Raw genomic sequence first — 19,693 nt, forward strand, 5'->3', positions numbered from 1 at the left:
GTCCTGAATTGGTCACATATCTCAAGCAGAGGATGCCTGACCAAATCCTTAACTTGGGTGGTTTTCAGTAGACTTCTGCCTCCCAATTGTTTCCTTATCCAGGATAACAGGAAAGAATATAGAGAAGAGCACCATCCTGAGTAGCTGTTACAGGCTGGCACCCTTTAGCTACCTTTAGCTGAGGCTCTTGAGCATAGCATAGCTTATTTTCTCTAGTTTTGTTAAGTGGTAGCATTTATTATCTGCCAGGTGCTGGTAAGTTGTGTGATTACTGCAGCTTGTTTGTCTTTGCCCTCTAGCTCAGATGGCTCTTGTGGGCCTCGATAAGTGAAGAAACACCATCTGGCTGCTGCTGCAGGATGCTGGGAGATTTCCATCTCTCACTTCTTTCGAGCTGGAGTCTTTTTTTACATTTTAGAAAGCCTAGGGACACTTCCAGCTCTGTTTTCCCCTTGTTTCTTTCCGAGCTGAAGAATGTCTCATACCCTCTTATTTACAGCCACTCGCTCCAGGCAGGCGTTGTCAGAGAGCATTAAGTGTTGGGAGCTGACAGAGCTTTTCAGGGTTCCTGCCTCCCTGCTCTCCTGGTGACTGGAGGGAGGATCCTGGTGGTAGCTCAGTGAAATGTCTGACAGAGAATTGCTTTTCTGAGACGCTGCAGATGTTACGTAGCCGAGCAAAGGTGGGTGTTCTGTAATTCCCCACACACACAGCACGTAGGTCTGTTGTCAGGAGGAAAAACCCATCTTCAACGAGGTGTGTGTGTGTCAAATGAAAAGTTATATAATAGCAACTCAAATCTGACCAGGCTTTTGGGTCTAAATTAGTTTTTATACCAAGAGGGAGAGAGAGAAATAGATGTAATGGTTATTACTGTGCAGAGCTAAAGGTAGCAGGGAGACAGTGGAGGGAGCAGCAATATTTAAGCAGGTCAATCCTCATCCTACCTCCTCTGCAGCTGCATTAAAAATGTCTTTTATAAGAAACCTATTATCAATCTAATGAGGCAATGTTATGTATCCATCTCTCTGTATTAGCTGCATAATTATAGGCAGTGTAACTTGAAGGAGGAGATGCAATAAGATAAATGGGAGAATTGCTCAGGACAGAGGGGTTAAGGGTGAGCTCTGTGCGTGGGAAGTGTTTGTTCCTTTGCATAGGTAATGCTGGCTGCAAACCACTTCCACGGGTTGTTTTTCCCCATTCACTCTTCAGTGGGGAAAAACAGGGTATTGTTTTCCCTTGAGAAGTATAAAATGTTTGAGGCTTCCCACATCTCCTCGTGTTAGAGGCTCCTGGTGGCTGAGTGTGTGAAGGAGCTGCTTGAAACAGGGCTCTGCAGCCCTGAGTGTATCTGTGGCTCTGCCATCTGGCTCCTCCGGGCTGTGAGGATTAAAGCTGGCTGGGGGAATGACAAAGCTGTTTTGTTGCAGCTTCTGAGATTTCAAAGTTTGTTTTGGTTCAGTGTTGCAACAAAAGGAAAAGCTTTTGAATGTTGTTTGCAACATAAGCGTGTGTTGAAATACCTCATTTTGTACAGCATGGGTGAGGATCAGCCAAGTAGCTGCCAGATGTAAAATGGCTGGAGACAGCTTTGTGCTGCAAGAGCAGAGACTGGGTTGTATTTTATTTGCCCAGCCATTTTCTTTAACACAGCCCTCTTGGCATCAGAGAAAATTACATTCTTGCTTTGTTGGCCAAAAATAGCCACCCTCCAGAAAAAAGTTTCCTCCTTCATGCTGTATGGGGAGCATCTATTGCATACAGTTGTGGAGCAGCTATAATTTATATATATATATATATATATATATATATATGTTATAGGCACTGAGCTGGTCCTGCTGCCTCTTTCCACCTGGCTTTCTCCATAATGCCAGCTGCTGCCTCGTGGCAGGACAGCTTTGGGTTAGCATCAGAGTCCACTGCGTTTTCTCTTAGTGGTTTCGTTTTGGTTTTGTCTTTTTCTTCCGTGTTCTGGAAGTTTTTTAGCCATACCAGTTTCCTCATGGGCACCATCACCTTTGCTGAGGTGCAGGAGCAGCAGTGACCTGGAGAAGATCCCACATTTTTGGCCTCTGTGTAGGTTTGTGTTGCACAGAAGTCCCAGCACAATTGCATCCCTAAGGTTGCAGCACGGGCTGATATTTTAATCTCATTAACCTCTTCAGGTTGAGAGATTATTGATATGAACTCTAGGCCAGATAGAGGATTTAGTGGGGAGGAGGATGAATTGCACTTAATAAAATAATAGATCCCTCTCTCTCCAAGCCCCAGGATTCTGCCTGGAGCTGTTTAATCCAACCACAACAGTTTACAACAGCTAAAACAATCATAGGTGTGGTGTGTGCTTGCAGGTTTGTGATATGGGCATTTAGTTGAGCAATATTCTTCCCCTGTGGACAAGACAACCTGGAGTTTTAATAGCACATTAAAGAGTTTTTATTTTTCAGGAAGTACAAGCTATGACAAATCACGATTTTTTTCAATTAAAATCAATAACAATGCAAGCTAAATAAAAGATTCAACAGCAGGTGGGTGGTTCAGCTGGTAAATTGATTTCCTTTGGGTGCAGGTGAATGTGCATCACGGTGTTTCTGTCATTAAATAATTTCTGTGGTGAGAGACACAATCAGCTTTATTAATGTGAGTATTCTTGTGGACATCTAATATAAATCAATGCCTGCTGGAAAACTTTGTAATTGGTTAGAGAGATGTCAAAGCAATATATTAGAGAGCAGTTTACTAATCTTTGCAAAGTGGATTTAAAATTGTGTTGACTGGAGAGGAGTAGTAAGTGTTCATACTGTTCTTTTCAGAGTAAAATCAAAATAAAGTTTGCACAGGCTTAAGAAAAAAAAAAATCTACAGGATTTACAACTCCCTGTGTTAGTGCTACTGTGGCTTGAATGCATGATCAAAAACAAGATTGTATTGTTTTAGTAGCACAACTGAACAAAGTTCTGGATACTTCACATTTGGTAATAGTTTTCAACTGTGGAAAGATCACAAAGTAACTGGGATATTGTGAATCAAGTTGGTTAATAATACACCAGAAGTGATAAGATACGAGACTGAAAAGTCCCTGAGTCTTTACCTTCCTTATCTCTTATCACTCTCCTTAATAGTTATAGTTTTAGATTAAGTAACCTCTCATATCATAAAATAATTTACAGTTTATTGGTGCACGATACAATTTTGCTTCCTATTGAGCCTTTTATTGAGCTTTCAAAAATGTCAAAGGTCAGCTTTTTTATTTTGTCCCTTGTAGCAAGTGCTTTTCATTTCACAAATAAGAATGTTGTTACTTGAAAGATACTGATACTCGCTTTCCTGGTCAAGGTTTAGAAGAGGATAAACCAGAGCAGAGGACTTTCAGTCTAGCAGGCAGGATTAGAGGCCAAACACATTTTATTCAGCTTGCTGTGCTCTTCTCTGTGGCTTTGAGAGCTCATTCCTCAGTCCTCCTCCACTGCAGAATGGAAAGAAGACTCAATCACACACTTTCCTTACTGTGGCTCTGCTAGTTAAACATTTTTAAAAATTTAGGGGATGGCAAGTTTTCAGTGTTAATTATTAACCTGCCTCTCTAACTGTCCTGTACTGCAGCTTTCACTTCTCCAGCTCTACATTTTTCTTTCATTGTTCATCTTGTCCACCGTTTCTTGTCCCCACTGCAGTGAAGAACAAGCTTTCCCTGGCTCTTGGGGACCGTGCAGGGTTGTGTCAGCCCAAATAATCACAGACCCTGGTGCTGTGGGAGCTTCAGCCAGCCTGTGGCTGGGCAAGATGGGCTTTGTGTGACAAAACAGACCTGGGGTGCTGGGGCTGCTCCAGCTGAAGGTGGGAAGCAGGAGGGAAATATTTCTGGTCCTGCCTTTCCCTTCATTTCTCTGTTGTGTGAAGCCAGCAGGTTTTGGCTGCTTGATTTCAGTTTGGTGAGATGGGGGAAGATAGAAGTTCATTTTTTTTTCCTTGTTATTTTCCTTATTTTCCAACTTACTTGGTTTTGCTGGGGGTGGTAGTTGGTGTATACAGCACTATGCTATACTCTAGAGATCTCAGTTCTGTTCTCAGTCCTTGTTTTACTGAGAAACATTCTAGTTGTCTTACTGGAACATGAAAATACACTGCAAACTCTTCTAATTGCTTATAGCAGCTCTCCACCTGAAGGAAAAGCTTGAACTGCTCAGTGACAACAGGCTCATCCTCTTATGGTAGATTTCTGCACATATTTCCAAATCCTCTATCAGTTTGAGAATCATATTAGTATTGATTAAAAACTGTTGTGTGGTGCAAAGCATTGAGCAGGGGTTTAGTTGGATGATGATAGTGATGATGATAGTGTCTGATTGTCTGAATACAAAATTGGTGTTAATGAAAACATTTCTGGAGCCTGTGGAGTTAAGATCACAAAGGGGAACAAGAGTTCTGAGTCTCAGCTGTTCTAACATAGAGCAGATGGTTAACTTGCCTCCTAAATCTTTGCACAAATTGAGTAAATTCTCAGGGCTATCCACGATCTTTCAACCCATTCCCAATTTTTTTTGAAAGCCAGGAAGATCAGATCCAGGCTGTGGAAAAGGAAGGATTTTGCAAGAGTGAGAAAGTGTGAGTCAGAAATAAGACCTCAGGTTCCGCTTGCAGCATTTTGCCTGCTGCAGGTTGGTTTGATGAAGTTGGGAATTCTGTCCTTGAGGCAGCAGGGAAGTGAACTTTTTAATGCCTCTTCTCTGGTAGCCTCAGATGAAGTGCAGTATAGAAATGCTTAGTCCTGGCATTCTTCAAATTATCCCAGCAACACTGTGAGAAATAATGTTATTCTAAGTTGTTTTTTCTTGTAATATCAGTACTAATTTCAGTTTCTCTGAAATTTTCTGTTCTCTAGTCTCTCACAGAACCTCGAGTTTTGTTTCAGCATTTCTCATGCATTTTCTTTTATTTCCTTTATGAAGAATTCAATTTGCTGCAGCAAAATAATCTTAGTACTGATATAATAGATATATTAAAGTTGGAATTACCATGGTAGCAATAAAGGACAGGGTTTTATTGCTTGCTTATCAAGGGGGGTTTGTGTTTATGAGTTAGCTGAGAAGTAAGTGCATTACATTAGAACTAAATTTAACCTGGCTTGGTAGCAACAGCATGCATAGGTAATCCATCAAGACAGTTCAGATTTATATGGTAATAGTTTAAAGAAGTTAAAAAAATAAAAAATTAAGGGCTTTAATGTTTTTTTACTTGACAATGAAGTTGTCAGTAGTATTGATAAAATAGATGAGTAGCTATTTTTAAAGATTTTCTGGAAAGAAAACCAAATAACAGCTAATCAATAGGAAAGCTCTTGTAGATGGAAAGCATTCCTAGTCATCTGAGGAGGAGCTCAGGCTGCAGCAATTTGGATAATACTGATCAAAATCCATCTCTGTCTCTTAGGTAGAAATTAATGATTCTTGTTGCAGACTGTACAGCTCAGCAAAATCAAGTGTTGTCAGCAACAGATTATAGGCCCTGAGTGTTTTATTCTTAGATCTTGTAAAAAGTAGAGGGAAAGAGCAGACCACTTTACAGGGTAATTCCATTTTTCAGGTTAATTTATATCTGATGAGCTACAGCTTTTAGAAGGAGCAGTCACATGTCAAGATTAGAAGCTTGGATTGACCAGAGCTGTGTGGTGTAAAGTGGTGAGTGAGTAGTTGGGCTGCTTCTATTGAATTTTTAAGAAGTCATTATTCACCTAGTTCCGTGGTAATACTGACAGCTGCTTTGTCATCTGAAAAACCTGATTTGAATAAAAAAAAAAAATCAAGAGGGTCGTTTCCTTGTCTTCAGTAACTTCACCAGTCTTGTTCCCCGAAGCAGAGAAGTCTTTGGTTAACATGAAGGTCAGCTTGGCATCCCAGCAGCTCAGCACCTGAAATTCTTCTGATCCCTAGCAATTTAGGAATTTTCATGTCTGAATATGGGAAGGCATTTAATAGCAATTGTTTTGGGTAACAGCACGAGTACCCACTCAAGACACCTACTCCTCAGTCTCCATCTGGCTGCTGTTCATGTGGGTACTTTCCAGTGCCTCTGCTGCAAACTTATGGATGGAAGATGATCTATCATTGATGTCAACTGTTAAACAGCAGTTAATTAGAAGATCATTAATTAAGTTAACTTAAATTACAGGCAGTAAGTTGCATCCAACTGATGTTTGAGGGGGCTATTGTTGCTTTGCCAGCAGAGAGTAAGGCTGTGGTGTGGGACAGAACAACCACAGAAGGTGGAATAACTCATTTTGTGCGGAGAAGTATGGCTTCTGAAGAGCTTTAATAATTGGTCAAACAAAAAGATTCACTGTTGCTTGCTTCAGAAGTGCCCTTGTTCATGCAACGTGACCTCACATTTTTAGACAGCTCTCGATAAAAGGGAATCGGAGCTCTTTTCTGTTTTGTCACACGGTGTTTGCTCCCATTTGTCAGTTCAGTTAGCCAAATCAGCAGCAGCAATGGTGTCCCTGTGTTTCCAGTGGCTGTGCAGACACATCTCTGTCATTGCTGCTGGCTCTTGCCCTTGGTGCTGTCCCTGGGTGCAGGAAGCAGGGCCCGGGGGACGCGCTGGGACATCGACCCGAGCAGGTGGGCACGGCTGGGGGCCGGGCTCGATGTGGTGTTTGTCCAGCTCAGCACAGCTGGGGAGGGAATTGTTTCCATGTGCTCTGCTTTAAAGGCAGGCTTTTGCTTTCAAGGGCAGGCAAGGAGGAAGCAAATCTACAAAGTCTGGGCAATGTAGCTTTAATTAGAGTTGTACATCTTGATGGAGCAGAGGTAAAAAGGAGGAGACCGTATGGTGTAACCTTTATTTTTGTTAAGTTCCCTGATAAGCCATTGATTTGATAAGAAAAATTGCTCCATTGGCTGAGTTTGCAGGGTGCAGCTCCCTGATAAGCATGTGTTTACTGTCTGCCATAAATGCCTGAAGTGACAGTTTATGGTGGGTTGGATGGGATGTTTTAAATGCTGAGTGGCTGTATCATAACTGTGCTTTCACAGGCGAGCTCGCTGTGCACTCAGGTTGGCTGAAGAAACAGCTTGAGCTCTGATGTTCATTTCTCCTTGGAGCAGAGCAGTTGGACCCAGGGCAATGCACAGCCCTTGCAAATATTATACAATAGGAACCCATTAGAACACATCATCCAGCCCAAATAACCTCCCAGGAAAAGCCTTGCAGGAGGAACACAAAGATGATGTGTATTTTGATACAAATCACATGTCTTTCGGGACTAGCTGATCATTTTCTTCCTAGATGGTAGGCACTCATGCTGTCAGGTCTTGATGTTACCTCCTTTAGAGCAATATTCATATACACCCAGGTTTTCATACCTCGTGAATGAGACCACCACTGGTGGGTTTCCTTGATGTCAAAGACCCAATGCTTTCCCAGTCAGAGGTATTCAGGGGTTAAAAAAAAATCATTGGTTTTTACAGTGTAAGAGAAAGGAAATAATAACTCATCTCTCTTGGGGCTAATGAAGGCTACTATGGTTTATTTGTAGTTCTGTTCCTACCTGTGCTAGATAATTTTTCTGGAACTCAGGATAATTTTTTCTGATTAAAACTGAAGACACTCTATTATTTCTTTAACCATATTTAAGTCTTGTAATGTAAACAAATTAGTTTGCATTTCACATGTCAGACACTGATTTATAGAGGAAAATGGGAGTTTGCATCTGGTATGTCTCTTGATTCATTAACTTTTGATTGAAGAAAGGTTTTGAAATAAGGTGTAGAAGAATTTTCCATCTTTAGCGATTTCTTGGGGTTTGCAACATCTGATTTTTATTTTTTTTTGCCCCACTGGTGTGCATATACCAAGAAATCTTGAATTCCCTTTCCGGATTTGGGAAGCTCAACCTGAAGGAATTGAGCAATTTCTCTAGTCTGAACTGTTCACTATCTGTTTTTATACGAAGACAGCACCTCTGGCACACTCGGTGATGGCACCACTGATCCTCCAGGAGCTCTCCTCTGGTCACTTTGGGTAACTTTGGTGGCTCTGCTGCTCTTGCAGGTGCTGGGTGTGCCCAGGGCCATTGCACAAGAGCTGAGCCTGGCTCCCCAGCCTCGTGGGAGCTGTGGAAAGCCCAGGGTAAACTCCTTTGGTTCTAAAGCTGCTCTGCCCTGTGCTGTGGACAGAAGCATTATGTGATATGGGCAAGTTCTGCTTAGCATTGGAGTCACAGCAATGTCTTAGTAGCTTAATTTCACTTCTCTGCTCCACCATAAAGACAGAAATAATTAGGAATTGTGTCAAAGCAGTGTTTGGTGACCAGAGGAAGTTGCATCAGATGGACTGATGCTTCTGTCCAGTAGAGGTAGCTGGTTTTGTATATCATTTGCCAGCCACATTTAGCATGACTAAGTGTTTTCAGATGTCCCATATATCACAGTCTAGCCTGATATAAGAAGTCTGTTGCCAAAAAAAAAAAAAAAAAAGTAGAAAGAGACACTGGATGTTCTGGCCAGTGAATGATTTTGGAAGATGAGCCATTGAGCTAATCCTGCCTTGTGGCATGTGTGTGAGATGTTCTAGGTGGAAATCCCACGGGACAATGAAGAACACGTTTCTGCTGTGTGACACCCAGTCACACCAGGGCTGGGGCTGATCCTGCCTCATGTTTGCTGCCTTTGATTTCCCTCTCCTCTCCCACACAGCAGCTTGTGACAGATGTAGCCACCGCTTTTAACGACGGACCTTTGTGGAGCCGGGGAAAATGGCCACTTGAATTCAGAGGGAAAATAATGATCCTTTTGATTAAGCAAGCTGGCGTTGGCGGCTGGGCTGTGCCACCGGAGGGGAGAGCTCAAAGGGCACCTGCCTGTAACACGAACGATGGCAGGAAGTGTGCCTGGCTGCAGGAGAGAAAAACTGGCCTTGTGTTTGGAAAGAACAGAGGAAGAGAGATTAGAGGTTAAACTGGAAAGGGTGTTAAAATATTCTCATTGTATGATGGCTGTAGCAGTGGATTTAAATTGCTGAAATTACCTTGTCAGGATGCCTTATCAGCTGCTGTTCTAGAGATTGTTTGGTTTAGATAAGAACTGGAGTGCGATAAGACCTTGATAACAGTTTAGAGATTACAGCTCTTTTGAAACTGCTGGCACTTGCCAGGGGCTCTGAGCTGCAAGAGCTACGCTTGGATTTATTCCACTACCTTTTTTTTTTTTTTTTTTTTTTTTGGTCTGTCCCCCTTCTCTTCTTTTGTTTCATGTTTTTTTATTTAAGTGCTTCAGCTGTTGTTTTAGATTCTCATTATTTTGAGCCAGGCAGCCTCTTCTGAGCACTTCTGGGGAGCAGTGCATGTGCCTAGAGGAGGGGACCCATGCTGAAGAGTGGAGGTGAATGCTGAGGGAGAGAAGAAGACCCAGGTACTGCTGTGCCTCTTGCTGTCCGGTCCCATTTCAGACTCTGAGCTGTGTTTCTGGAGGATACAAAAGGTTGGGTGACACAGCAGGTTTGGGAGCTTTCTCTGGGTACTTCCCCAAAGTTCCTGTAACAATCTGTTAGTTTACAGCAGTTCATTGAATGGGGGTGTAAAACACCAGCCCTTAAAAATCTATGCTGTGTTTGTGGCAGCACGTTTGTGTTCTTCATACTATTTTTGACTGTGTTATCTCTTGGGGTTTGTGATTTTGTGGGATTATTTTTAAATAGAGACCAGTAACAAGCCTCCAGTTGAACTCATCCCATCTGCATGCAATGAATAGGACAGAAACAGGGTTACAGAAACGAATGTGGTGTTTTTGTCTACTTCTTATTGAAGGTGATTTATATGGTATGGCTGTATTTTGGTTCTGCCTTTCTTCTAATAAATTATGCACTCAGCAGCTCTTGCAAATCTGAGAGCGTGTATGCTGTAGTTTTCCAGAATAATTCAGATTGGTTTGTTTTTTGTGTAAATATAATTTGAAAGGAGGAAGCAGAGGAACTCATAAGTACAACAAGGAAAATTCTGAAGTTGTAGGACTATGGTTAGAAAATGGAAATTGAGGTTGAATTTTTGTGGTGAAAATCCTTTGTAGTGTTTGCTTTCAGATTTCTGCTCGTGCTTATTAGGATTAATAGTAAAGCAGTGCATTCAGGCATTCCATCTCTACTCGTGTTTTCAGCCTGTCCAGCTGAAGTATAAAGTTAAAAACATTTTGAAAAAAACATGAGGAAGAAATACTGCTGCTGTTAGAGGAGTATTCATCCTGCTGCTGCTGTTGTGTGTACCTGAAGATACTCTTGTCCTGAGGTTATGTGGCTCTGCCAGGAGCTGCATTCAATTACAGCTGAAGTTACAGAGAAGTGGAAGGTGTTGGTGCTTCCTCATCTTGGTTATTTGTGCTGTTCCTCCAACCCAAGAGTCTGGAGAAGTCAGGGTGGTTGCAACATGAACCTGCCTCTTGTAGTGTGCTTGAATTTAGTTTTGCTTTTTATTGTGGTTTGTGTAGCTCAGTGATTTGATTTTTCCCCCCTCCCCTTGAGAAGCAAATCTGGTGTGTCCCCTGTTCCTCAGGTCAGCCTGATAACAAACTGAGTGCTCCAGTTGGCTCAGGCACAACGTGTTCTACAAAGTCCACAACAAAACTTTGGACCACATGAGTTTGACTATCTGGGGATATGTCAATAATTGCAACACAAAGTACCAGGGGAAACTGTACTCTGGAATAACCAGACTTTGCTTCATTGTTGGCTTTGTTTTTGTTGGGTTTCTTTCTTTGTTTTTAAACTGAAATGCTTTTATTTTTCCTATAATATGGGAGGAATTTTTCTGGCAGTTGACTTACTGAATGTATGCCCGTGCCTGCCTGCAACTGCTGAAACACATCATCCAAAAGCAGCAGTAAGTGAAATTTAAGGGATTGATAGTTCTCTATATTAGTATATCTCAAAACATCAGTTTTAAAATAACACTGCGGAGTGACCACCTGAATTCCTAAGGGTTGTAAAGGAGGCCTGTGAAAGGAATTTAGCAATAGATGAACCACAGCAGAAATACAGCTCCAAACAATTTGAGTTATCAAATCTAATCAAATAATAAGAATGAACAAATAAGCTATCCAGCAACCGAGACACTTAATGAGCACTGGTTTAGAGTCTTCTTAATTGTATTCAGGCACTCATGGGCTGTATTTGCAAGTCTGTGTTTATGACTTGAGACTGTACACTTTGTTTTTTCCTCTTAATGAAAGCTCAACATTTCTTTTGTTCCAGCAAATTTCAGAACTTAGAAGATGATGCCAAATTATCACATGCCTCACTACAAAACAAAGAGCTGGCAGCATTGCCTTCCTAGGGGAAACTGGAAATATCCCAGGCTTGCTCCAGCCGTGCTCTAATTTGAGGTTTAACGCTCTGTTAACATCAGCCCAGGGCTGCATCACTGGAGGAGATGTGGGCTGGGACTGGTGAGAGCCAGGAGTCCCCGATCTCTGCGCTGGATGGGGATGGTCAGAGCCAGGAGATGGAGAGAACTTGCACAGGGAAGGCAGGGTGGCTTCACCCCTGGGTCAGACTGTGGCTGAGGATTGCCAAGGAAGCCCAAGTGAGCTGCAGTTGGTCTGTGGTGGGGTGGTTGACAGCCAGTTTATGGTCCATCAGAGGACTGCAGTCAGTGGCTTGGGTGCAGGTAGTCCTTGTGGGTCTTCCCTTCAAGGTGCAGAGTTTCACTGAGCTCCTGTGGACACAGTCTCACTGATTCCTGTGTGAGAAGAAGCTGTCAAAGCCAAGGTGAGGCATTTCAAAGTGTTCTTCACAAAACTCAGAGGTTTTGCTTTTTACCTTAAAATTTCATTTTGAATCTCAGCTCCATTTCAGGTGATGCTAAAAGTGAAACTCAGCCAGCTCTTCTTGGGCTGGAACTTACCAACAAAGGTCTTGCAGCTCACCAATGGTTTGCAGTGGAAAAAGGCAAATGATATGTCATTCTCCTGGTTCTTAAGAAGTGTCTTAGGGAGAGTTACAGTTCTGCAGCCACAAAAGCTGGATGTTCCTGCTCTACCCCCCTGTTGCTATCTGGATGGTTCAGCTAGGACTCCTTGCAGAAGGAGATCTCAGCTTGATGCTTCCTTCAGCACATTCTGCTTTGACAATTAGGAGGTAAACTCTGCATTACCTCTGTGATCTGGTGAAAATAGTGACAAGACAGTGGTGTCCCTTCCTCTAGAGCCTGACTGAGTTATGACGATACTATTATTGAAACTCTTCGTTATATCCTACGTGCAAGTAATTCTGTCACTGTTCTCTACCAGCAAAAAAGCAGTAACTCAAATTGCACAAAGGCTTTAAGGTCTCAGTGGTTGCTGTGGGCCCTAGCACCACATCTGCCTGGAGGAAAGGGTGGTGACAGATCTGCATCCCCTCAGGTTGCTTGTCTTCCTCTGTGTGTGTGAGAGAAAACAGAGCATATACATGAAGAGGGTCTAACTAGTGAAACCACAGTGCAGTTAGGAAATGCATAGAGGCTCAGAAGTTATGTCTCTAAAGATCTGGTTTGTGACCTGCTGGTCACCTTTCTCATGTCTCTTAAGACATGAACAGTCTTACAGTAAAAACTAAATGCAATTACAGTGCTCAGAACAGCTTCAAAGTGGCCTGGCTAATTTTGGGTTTGAGTTTGACCCCAGAAGCAGGTCAGTTGCATGGGATGGCGGGCTTACATCTTGAAGATTATGACTAAACCACACCAATTTATTTAGCTACAGTGAAGAATTTGAGTTATTCAGGGTTGGTTTTTCTTTTCCTTATAACCTCTCAAGAAAGGCAAACTTTAAGCTACCACACACAGCTGGTGTTTCTAATAAGACACAGATGTGTTTTGGGATCTCTTCCCATCTCCTGCAACATTTAAATGTAGATAAATAGAACTTAATCAGCTATAAATAACAGCGTGTCATGCCTGTGGATCACTAACCTTCTCTGGGACTCCCACAGGACTAGGGTTAAGCTTAATTACTTCAGTCTACTGCAAACAACAGAATAATCAGCTGTTGGATATTGCATGGGGAAAAGGTGGAGGGAGCACAAAGAAGCAAGTCAGCATCCCTGGCCAGTGACTTGATGCTCCAGTGCTCAGTGTAGGGTATCTGGAATGCTTCAAGACTGAGGGGATACTTTTATTCCCTGTTTTGGTTTCAGTGCACAGGAGGTTTAATGTCAGTCCTACATCTGTGAGTGTTGTTTTAAAAACAAACTCAGGAGGTGCCTATGAGCTCTTTTTTCCTCCCCTTAGGGATATCTTCCTCCCCTTAGGGATAGCTGCTCAGACTTGCTGTATAAAAAGGTGGTGATTGTGGCTGTTAGCTCTGTTGTAGATGAAGGCAAGTTATTCCTCTGTGGCCAGTGCATGTTGCTAATTTAGGAGGGCAGATTGGTATGTCTGGTCTGGAGTGTGGTGGCCGTCAGCCACAGGCAGTTCTCCCGGGCTGGAGGAGTCAGTGTCTGTCAGCTTCCAGCGCTGGGCTCTGTGTGTCTGGCCAGGCTGGCCTGCGTGGGAATGAGTTACAGAGCTGCTGTCTTCTAGCAGCTTTCTGCTGGAGCAAATGTGAGGCAGATGGTGGTGAAACCACTGAGACCAATCATCCCTTGCTGCTGGGTCCTGCTCCTCCTGTCCAGGCACTGCTCAGCTCTTTGCCCAACACACGACTTCGTTTGGGACCATGGGCATCACTCTTCCAAAGGACAGGCCGTGACAAGGGAAACTGTGGTGTCCCAAACTGCTCATTGTTGGCATTTGCACTGGTATTTCTGGCTAACTGCCACTTCTCTCAAGAGCACTGGTGAAAAGATGCTAGATGTTTTTCCTGCTCGACATTTTCCCCTCTTAGTTTCTGTTCTTGCCTGATGGTTAACAGAAATGGGGCCTCTTATTTCATAACCTTTTCCCAGCTACAGTAAATTTGAGCCACAGATTTGATTTTTTACAGTAGATTTGATTTACAGCCAAGCTGTTTCTGCCCCACATGCCTGCTCTCCAGTAACACAAGTGTTGGGCTTTGCTGGGCAAAGCCTTGGCCATTCAGCCAGGAACTCAGGGCAGTCCTTACAGCTCTCCTGAACAAAAGGGCCTCACAAGGGCTGTCTGGAAGAAAAACTGCAGTGCCTGACATTCAGGGTGTGATTTGTGGTGTGGATTATATGCAATTCAACTGCAGGGACTCTGGGTTGGGCTTGGCTCAACACTCCATGGGTTTCAATGTCTGCTACTGTCCCTGCACCGCTTCTCTTCTCAAAGAGAGATCAGGTATTGGGTGTGCAGCAAACACAACATTACCTCTGACTTTTTCTCTTTCCTTGTGTCCCTGTAAGCTGCATTTCCTTCATGGCAGGTGATTAAAGGTTTTATGAGGGAGGAGAGCCATACCTGGAGGGCTGTGCTGGGGCAGAGCTGGCCAGCCCTGCCGCCCCTTCCCGCACGCAGCCCCTGCTTGTTTGATTTCCCCTGCTGCGGGCCAGCCTCAGGAAGACAGGGGAATATTTATTTATAAGCTGTCTGTACAGATGTTTTCGTTGTGGTTTGCGGTGCATTGGTGCCACTTAGTGGGAGGAGAATTGAATTGACAGCTTTAACAGTGCAGGGGAAAACAAGGAGAGATGGGTTCCATGTTCCAGCCCCACTCCACCTCCCAGCAGTATTTCTGCACTTTAAAGACAAATCCAAACCTGCTGCTAGCCACAGAGCTGTGGTGGGTTTGGGAGCTGGCTGTTGGCAGAGTAGTGCTGGCAGGCTGGGCATGCACTGACCCTCATCCCAACAGCAAAGCTGCATGGAAGGTACTGCAGAATATTAGGCTAAATAGGCTTTGCTAATAGAAAATGCTAATCCAGCCATGCCTTGTGTTTAGCAGGTTTTGGCAGGCTTAAAAATCATCCTCTCTCTGTTACGATTTCCATTATTTTAGGTGTGGCAGGAAGGGTGATGGATCAGGATGGTATTAGCTTTGATTCAGTTTTGGAGGAGCCAATCTATACAAAATGTTAACAGTATTTATTCAAAATCATTTAACTAGGTTTTGTATTGATTTCCCTACAGAAAGGCTTGTGGGAAAGAAAGAAAACCCTGTGCTGTGATATTTGTAAGCAGTCTATTCTGCTCCCCCAGATAAATGCTTCATGTTAACTAATGGTACCTGAAATAGGCTCGATGTCTGCTGTTGGCAGGCATGGACATGGCCATCAGCCACATGTCCCCATGTGAGAGTCACAGTGAGGGTGCAGGGGAGCACACTGCACTCAAAAGGCTTTTGCAGCATCCTCTGTTGTGTGTGGGGGGGTGTTCCACCTTGTCAAGATGCTCAAGAACATCTTGTGTTTGATTGGTATCTATGTATTTTTGTCTTGTGTAGGACGGGACACCTCGGCCTGCTTTTACCCTGAGCTGAATTGAATTTCTGAATTGGATTGTTGTTGCACATGGGCTCCTTACTCCCTTGACTCATTTCCCTGTGCTCCTCATGCAGTGGTGCGTGTCCCTGAGCTCCAGAGGGTTTGGAACCCCTCCATGTGGGGGACTGCTGCTAATTTTAGTGACATTTCTGGGCATGGAACCAGTTCCACTTTCAGTCCTTAAGAAAACACGCTGTGCCCAAGGATTGTGCTTGCTGGCTTTAATCATACCTGCTGTGGCTTTCATCTTAGCTGGTCCCCTTACCCTCAGCAGGAAGAGCATCCCTCGCAGAGGCTGGCACATCCCACCTAGGGAGGTGTTTCCCGGAGCCCTTGGTGCTCCGTGTGCGCTGTGGCTGGGACAGGAGGCAGATGAGAGCAGCTGTGGGTGCCTGTCCTGGTGCCAGCCCTGCACAGCTCTGCACCAGCCTGGCCTGTGGCCATCCCCTCCCAGTTCTGGGTGATGCTCCCGGGGCACAAACCCTGGGATCTTGTGCCTGGTTTGGGGCCCCTTTGTGCCTCTCTTGCGCTCTCACCAGAGGGCACTGCACTGTCGCAGCCTAATAAATAACCTCTTAACCTGCTTAGCTGCTTTATGCTCAGTGGCATGTTTTACAACGTTACCTGGAGTCCTTGAATGCTGGTTCCCATGGCAACCTGATAATAGCATTTTTATTCTTTATTACTATCACTGTTTTATTGCTGCCTTGTTCAAATGCGCTGTCATCTTTATTTTGCCTTGGTGTGTGCGTGCAAGCCACAAATCTGTTTCTCAAAATTATATTATTAAACCATTTAGTGAATTTAGAAAAAGGGTGATGATCTGTCACTGTCGATTTAATATTAAATGGAGAAGCACGCCATAAATGGAAACGAGCTAGAAAGAAAAATAAACTAGCAACTCAAATATTGATACAGACAGCTTAGGATATTTGATGGAGGTGCAAATAGTTGGGTAAGAGCAAATTAATAGAAGAAAGGCAGCTTCTGTAAGGGAATGTAATAATCCTAATTTGCATGAGAGGGCAAATTGACAGCATCCAGATGTTCTTAGGAGTGGAGTTTGGCCAAAGATTATAATGGGAGCGAGGACCTCAACTATTTTAGGATGAAGCTTAATACATTGAGAGCACCTGTATGGCCCAATAGGGAGCAGCCAGAAATTAAGCTGCAAATATGGATCAGGTTGTGGATAACTCATTGTTTGCACCATACTTACACTCTGTTGATCCTATGGTTGATGTCTCCTGCTTCTCTGCAAGGGTCAAGGAAGATTTCTTCTGGGTGATAGCTGGGCTTCAGGAGTCGGGGCAGGAGAATCACCTTTGCTGAAGGATGAGGTAGAGCTGGAGATGGGGTGCAGGTCCTCCCAGGGATGCTCAATTAGAAGTTGCAGAAGTCAACCATTGGCAGATTTGGTGTTGGGAAGGACAATGGGATTAACACAGGCCTGGGCAGAGAGAGAGTTTGCTTCCTTCCCAGTGCTGGCCACAGTGTTCATCTGTTGGGGGATTGTTTGGGGTAGCTGTGCTTCCAGTGGGGCTGGCCCTGCTGCAGCCTGGCTGGCAGGGGCTCCTTGGGGCTGGTTAATCACAGCTGACAGCAGGAGGGGGTTTTTGTGCAGGGCAAAGACTGCGTTTGTGGGAACGGCAAAGCAAACAGAGTTAAGGGCAGGGTGATGCTGTGCACACAGGAGCCAGCTGGCAGACCCCAGATAACAGATATCTTCCCAAGCACATGTTAGGAGCAGTGCTGTTTTCAATGGCTCCCTTGTCCATGCTGTCGTCTTCCCATCCTGCTCGAAGTATTAGGGGGCTGCTGTAAAAATATTTGTTCTTTCTGAGCTCCTCTGTCTAAGCCACTCTTTCCTATCGACTGCTGCTGCGAGCGAGCACGGCTGGAGGATATAAGTATCCCCTGTGCAGAGAGAGGATGTTGAAAGGACTGGGGTCAGGGCTGACTCCTCCAGGGTGATCTCGTGTATCTGAGGAATGGAGAGGCATCATTTGGAAAGGTATAAATTATCTAGGACAGCACATAGAATTTTACAACCTGTACTTAAATCCTTCATTATATCTTCTGCCAGCAGCAAGGCGGATTCTGCAGCCTTTTCTAAGGACACTGAGCTGAAGATTCCGATGCTTTGGAGGATGTGTTGTCTGTCCTTCCAGAAAAATCTGAGGGTTTTTTTTTTTTTAATCCTCTCCCTTCATTCTTTGCCAGTTCCTCTATTTTGGGGCGATGTTTTGTAGCAGGACAGGTTTGACTGTGATACTTTGACATGAAAATTTCTTCTAAGTGCTTGAACTACACCTTTGTTCATGTCCAGAACCCAAAGCAGAACAGATGCAAACTGATCTGTAGCTGGAATTCAGTCCTTGGGAAATTTAGGAAATGAGGCCACCTGGGCAGAATAGCCTTTCTAAAACAAAAACATTTCTGGATTGCCAGACTGCTGATTATTAAGAAGGAAAGTAGGGAGAGCAGCATGGGGAAGACAATGGGTTTTGGGGAAGTGGATTTAAGTCAGCTCAGAGCTGCAGTCTTGGCAAGCTGCTCTGGCTGAAGAGGAAGTTTGGGAGAGTTAAAGGTTTCTTAGAGAAGTAAATTCAGTGCACCAGTAGAACTCCCTTAATGGAGAGGACAGATGGGAAACATAGTAAGAGATTACTTTAGCTAAATCACGGGGTCTTTAATGACCTGAAACTCAAAAGCAACATAAAAATACTGGAGAGTAGGTAGAACTATTGAGAATAATTTTATCATGAACATGTAAAGAAAATTGAGAAGCCAAGGTCCAAATGAGCCACAATTGGCAAAAGACTAAAAGGGCAGCCAGAGGGGTTTCTGTCAATGTGTTTGCAGCAAGAGCTGGGCCAGGGAATGAGTTAGTCTGCTGCTCTGTGGAAAGGAAAAGCTCTTAGAAGATGGAAGTGAGAAAGCAGAAGTACCAAATGACTTTTTTATTCCTTCTGTTCTTCCTGAGAGGGTCAGCTGCAGCCAGCATGCTCTCAGAAAAGAGGGAAAGAATAGGTTTGAATGCAGAGCAGAGCCTGGAGGAATTCAGCTCCAGATAGTTAGAAAACTGGCTTAAGTGATTTCAGTGCCATTAGTGATAATCTTTGAAAATCTGTGGAGGACAAATGAGGCTTGAGAAGACTGCAGAAAAGAAAATTTAATGGGATATCTTTCAAAAAGGGAGAAAGGGAGGAGCTGCAGGCTGGGAAGCCTGTAATGCCTAGGGAATATTTTTCAGGAGAGTATGATAAAGATGATGAAGTTGTTTTTAAGCACAGAAGGCAGCAGTCCCTGGAAGAGGTGGAGCTCCTGAGCAATCTCCATCTCCATTAACACCTGGAAGACAAGCTAGTGATCACAGTTGCTCTGCAGGTCCTGCCAAGCTGAGACAGGTACGAGCACAGCCAAGTTCAGGACTAGGATTCAGGGGATCTGAAATAATAGAAAAGGTCTGAAAAAGGAGGGTTCCAGCTTAGCAGTGCTAAGCAAAGAAGGACTGAACTGTAAAAGACCAGAAGTGGTTGGGTACCTCTTCTGCCAGAAATGATAAAGTGTGAGTGGAGGGTTTGGGGTTTACAGGATCACAAAATGCCCTGGCATCTGCAATGGAATCTTTTTGTAGGGCTGGGGGAAAAAGTCATCAGGAAACAGAAATATGGTTTCCTATAAGAAATTCAAAGCATTTTGTTCCCTTTATTCAGTTCTGGTGGTGGCTACAGTACATTTCATTCTGGACATCACTGTCCAGGGGGAGGATACAGGCTGTCAGAAGAGACAAGAGGAGAAATTTGCAGCATGAGGGCTAGTTCAGCGTGGGGACCAGCTTCCCTGGGGAGGCTGCAGCTGCAGAGAAGCAAAAGCACCCTCAGGTGATATCCCAGCTCAAGATAAGAGTGATTTATTTATTATTTTTTAAATCATTCCTTTACCTCATAGCAGAAAAGCTGAGAGATTTATTCATGCTCAGGGAGTAGTAATGGTAAGTAAATGAAAATAGGGAATTCCAATCTAATTGGCAAAAAAAGGGGCTTTTTTGGGCATGCAGGTTGTAAGGTAAGACAAGTTTTTGGGCATCTCATGAAAAGGTTGTTGTGCCTGGATGCTGCTTTCTCCTTTCTTTTTATTTTTACCCCCAGGTAGCCCAGCTGGATAATAATAGTAATAAAGCTCCAACTTCTTGTGACTTTCACTCCTCTGGGATCCTTGAATTGTTACATTGAAACATCAGCAAAACTGTAAAATGTTTTTGTTGTGTTCTTGTACA

At 43.8% G+C, this 19,693-nt stretch overlaps 1 protein-coding gene and 1 long non-coding RNA gene across 44 annotated transcripts in view; one reads left to right on the forward strand and one right to left on the reverse strand.

Annotated features, from left to right (window-relative positions):
• The window catches only part of FBRSL1 (fibrosin like 1), a 502,421-nt gene that overhangs the window by 171,014 nt on the left and 311,714 nt on the right, over positions 1–19,693 (forward strand). The window lies entirely within an intron of this gene.
• Positions 9,783–17,062, reverse strand: LOC111936502 (uncharacterized). Its single transcript, XR_015277789.1, has 2 exons — positions 16,631–17,062; positions 9,783–11,728 (listed from the first exon to the last, which is right to left on the reverse strand). It is a non-coding gene; the product is annotated as an uncharacterized LOC111936502 (long non-coding RNA).

This window comes from Cyanistes caeruleus, chromosome 18, assembly GCF_971803275.1.
Source record: "Cyanistes caeruleus chromosome 18, bCyaCae1.hap1.1, whole genome shotgun sequence".
NCBI lineage: Eukaryota > Metazoa > Chordata > Aves > Passeriformes > Paridae > Cyanistes > Cyanistes caeruleus.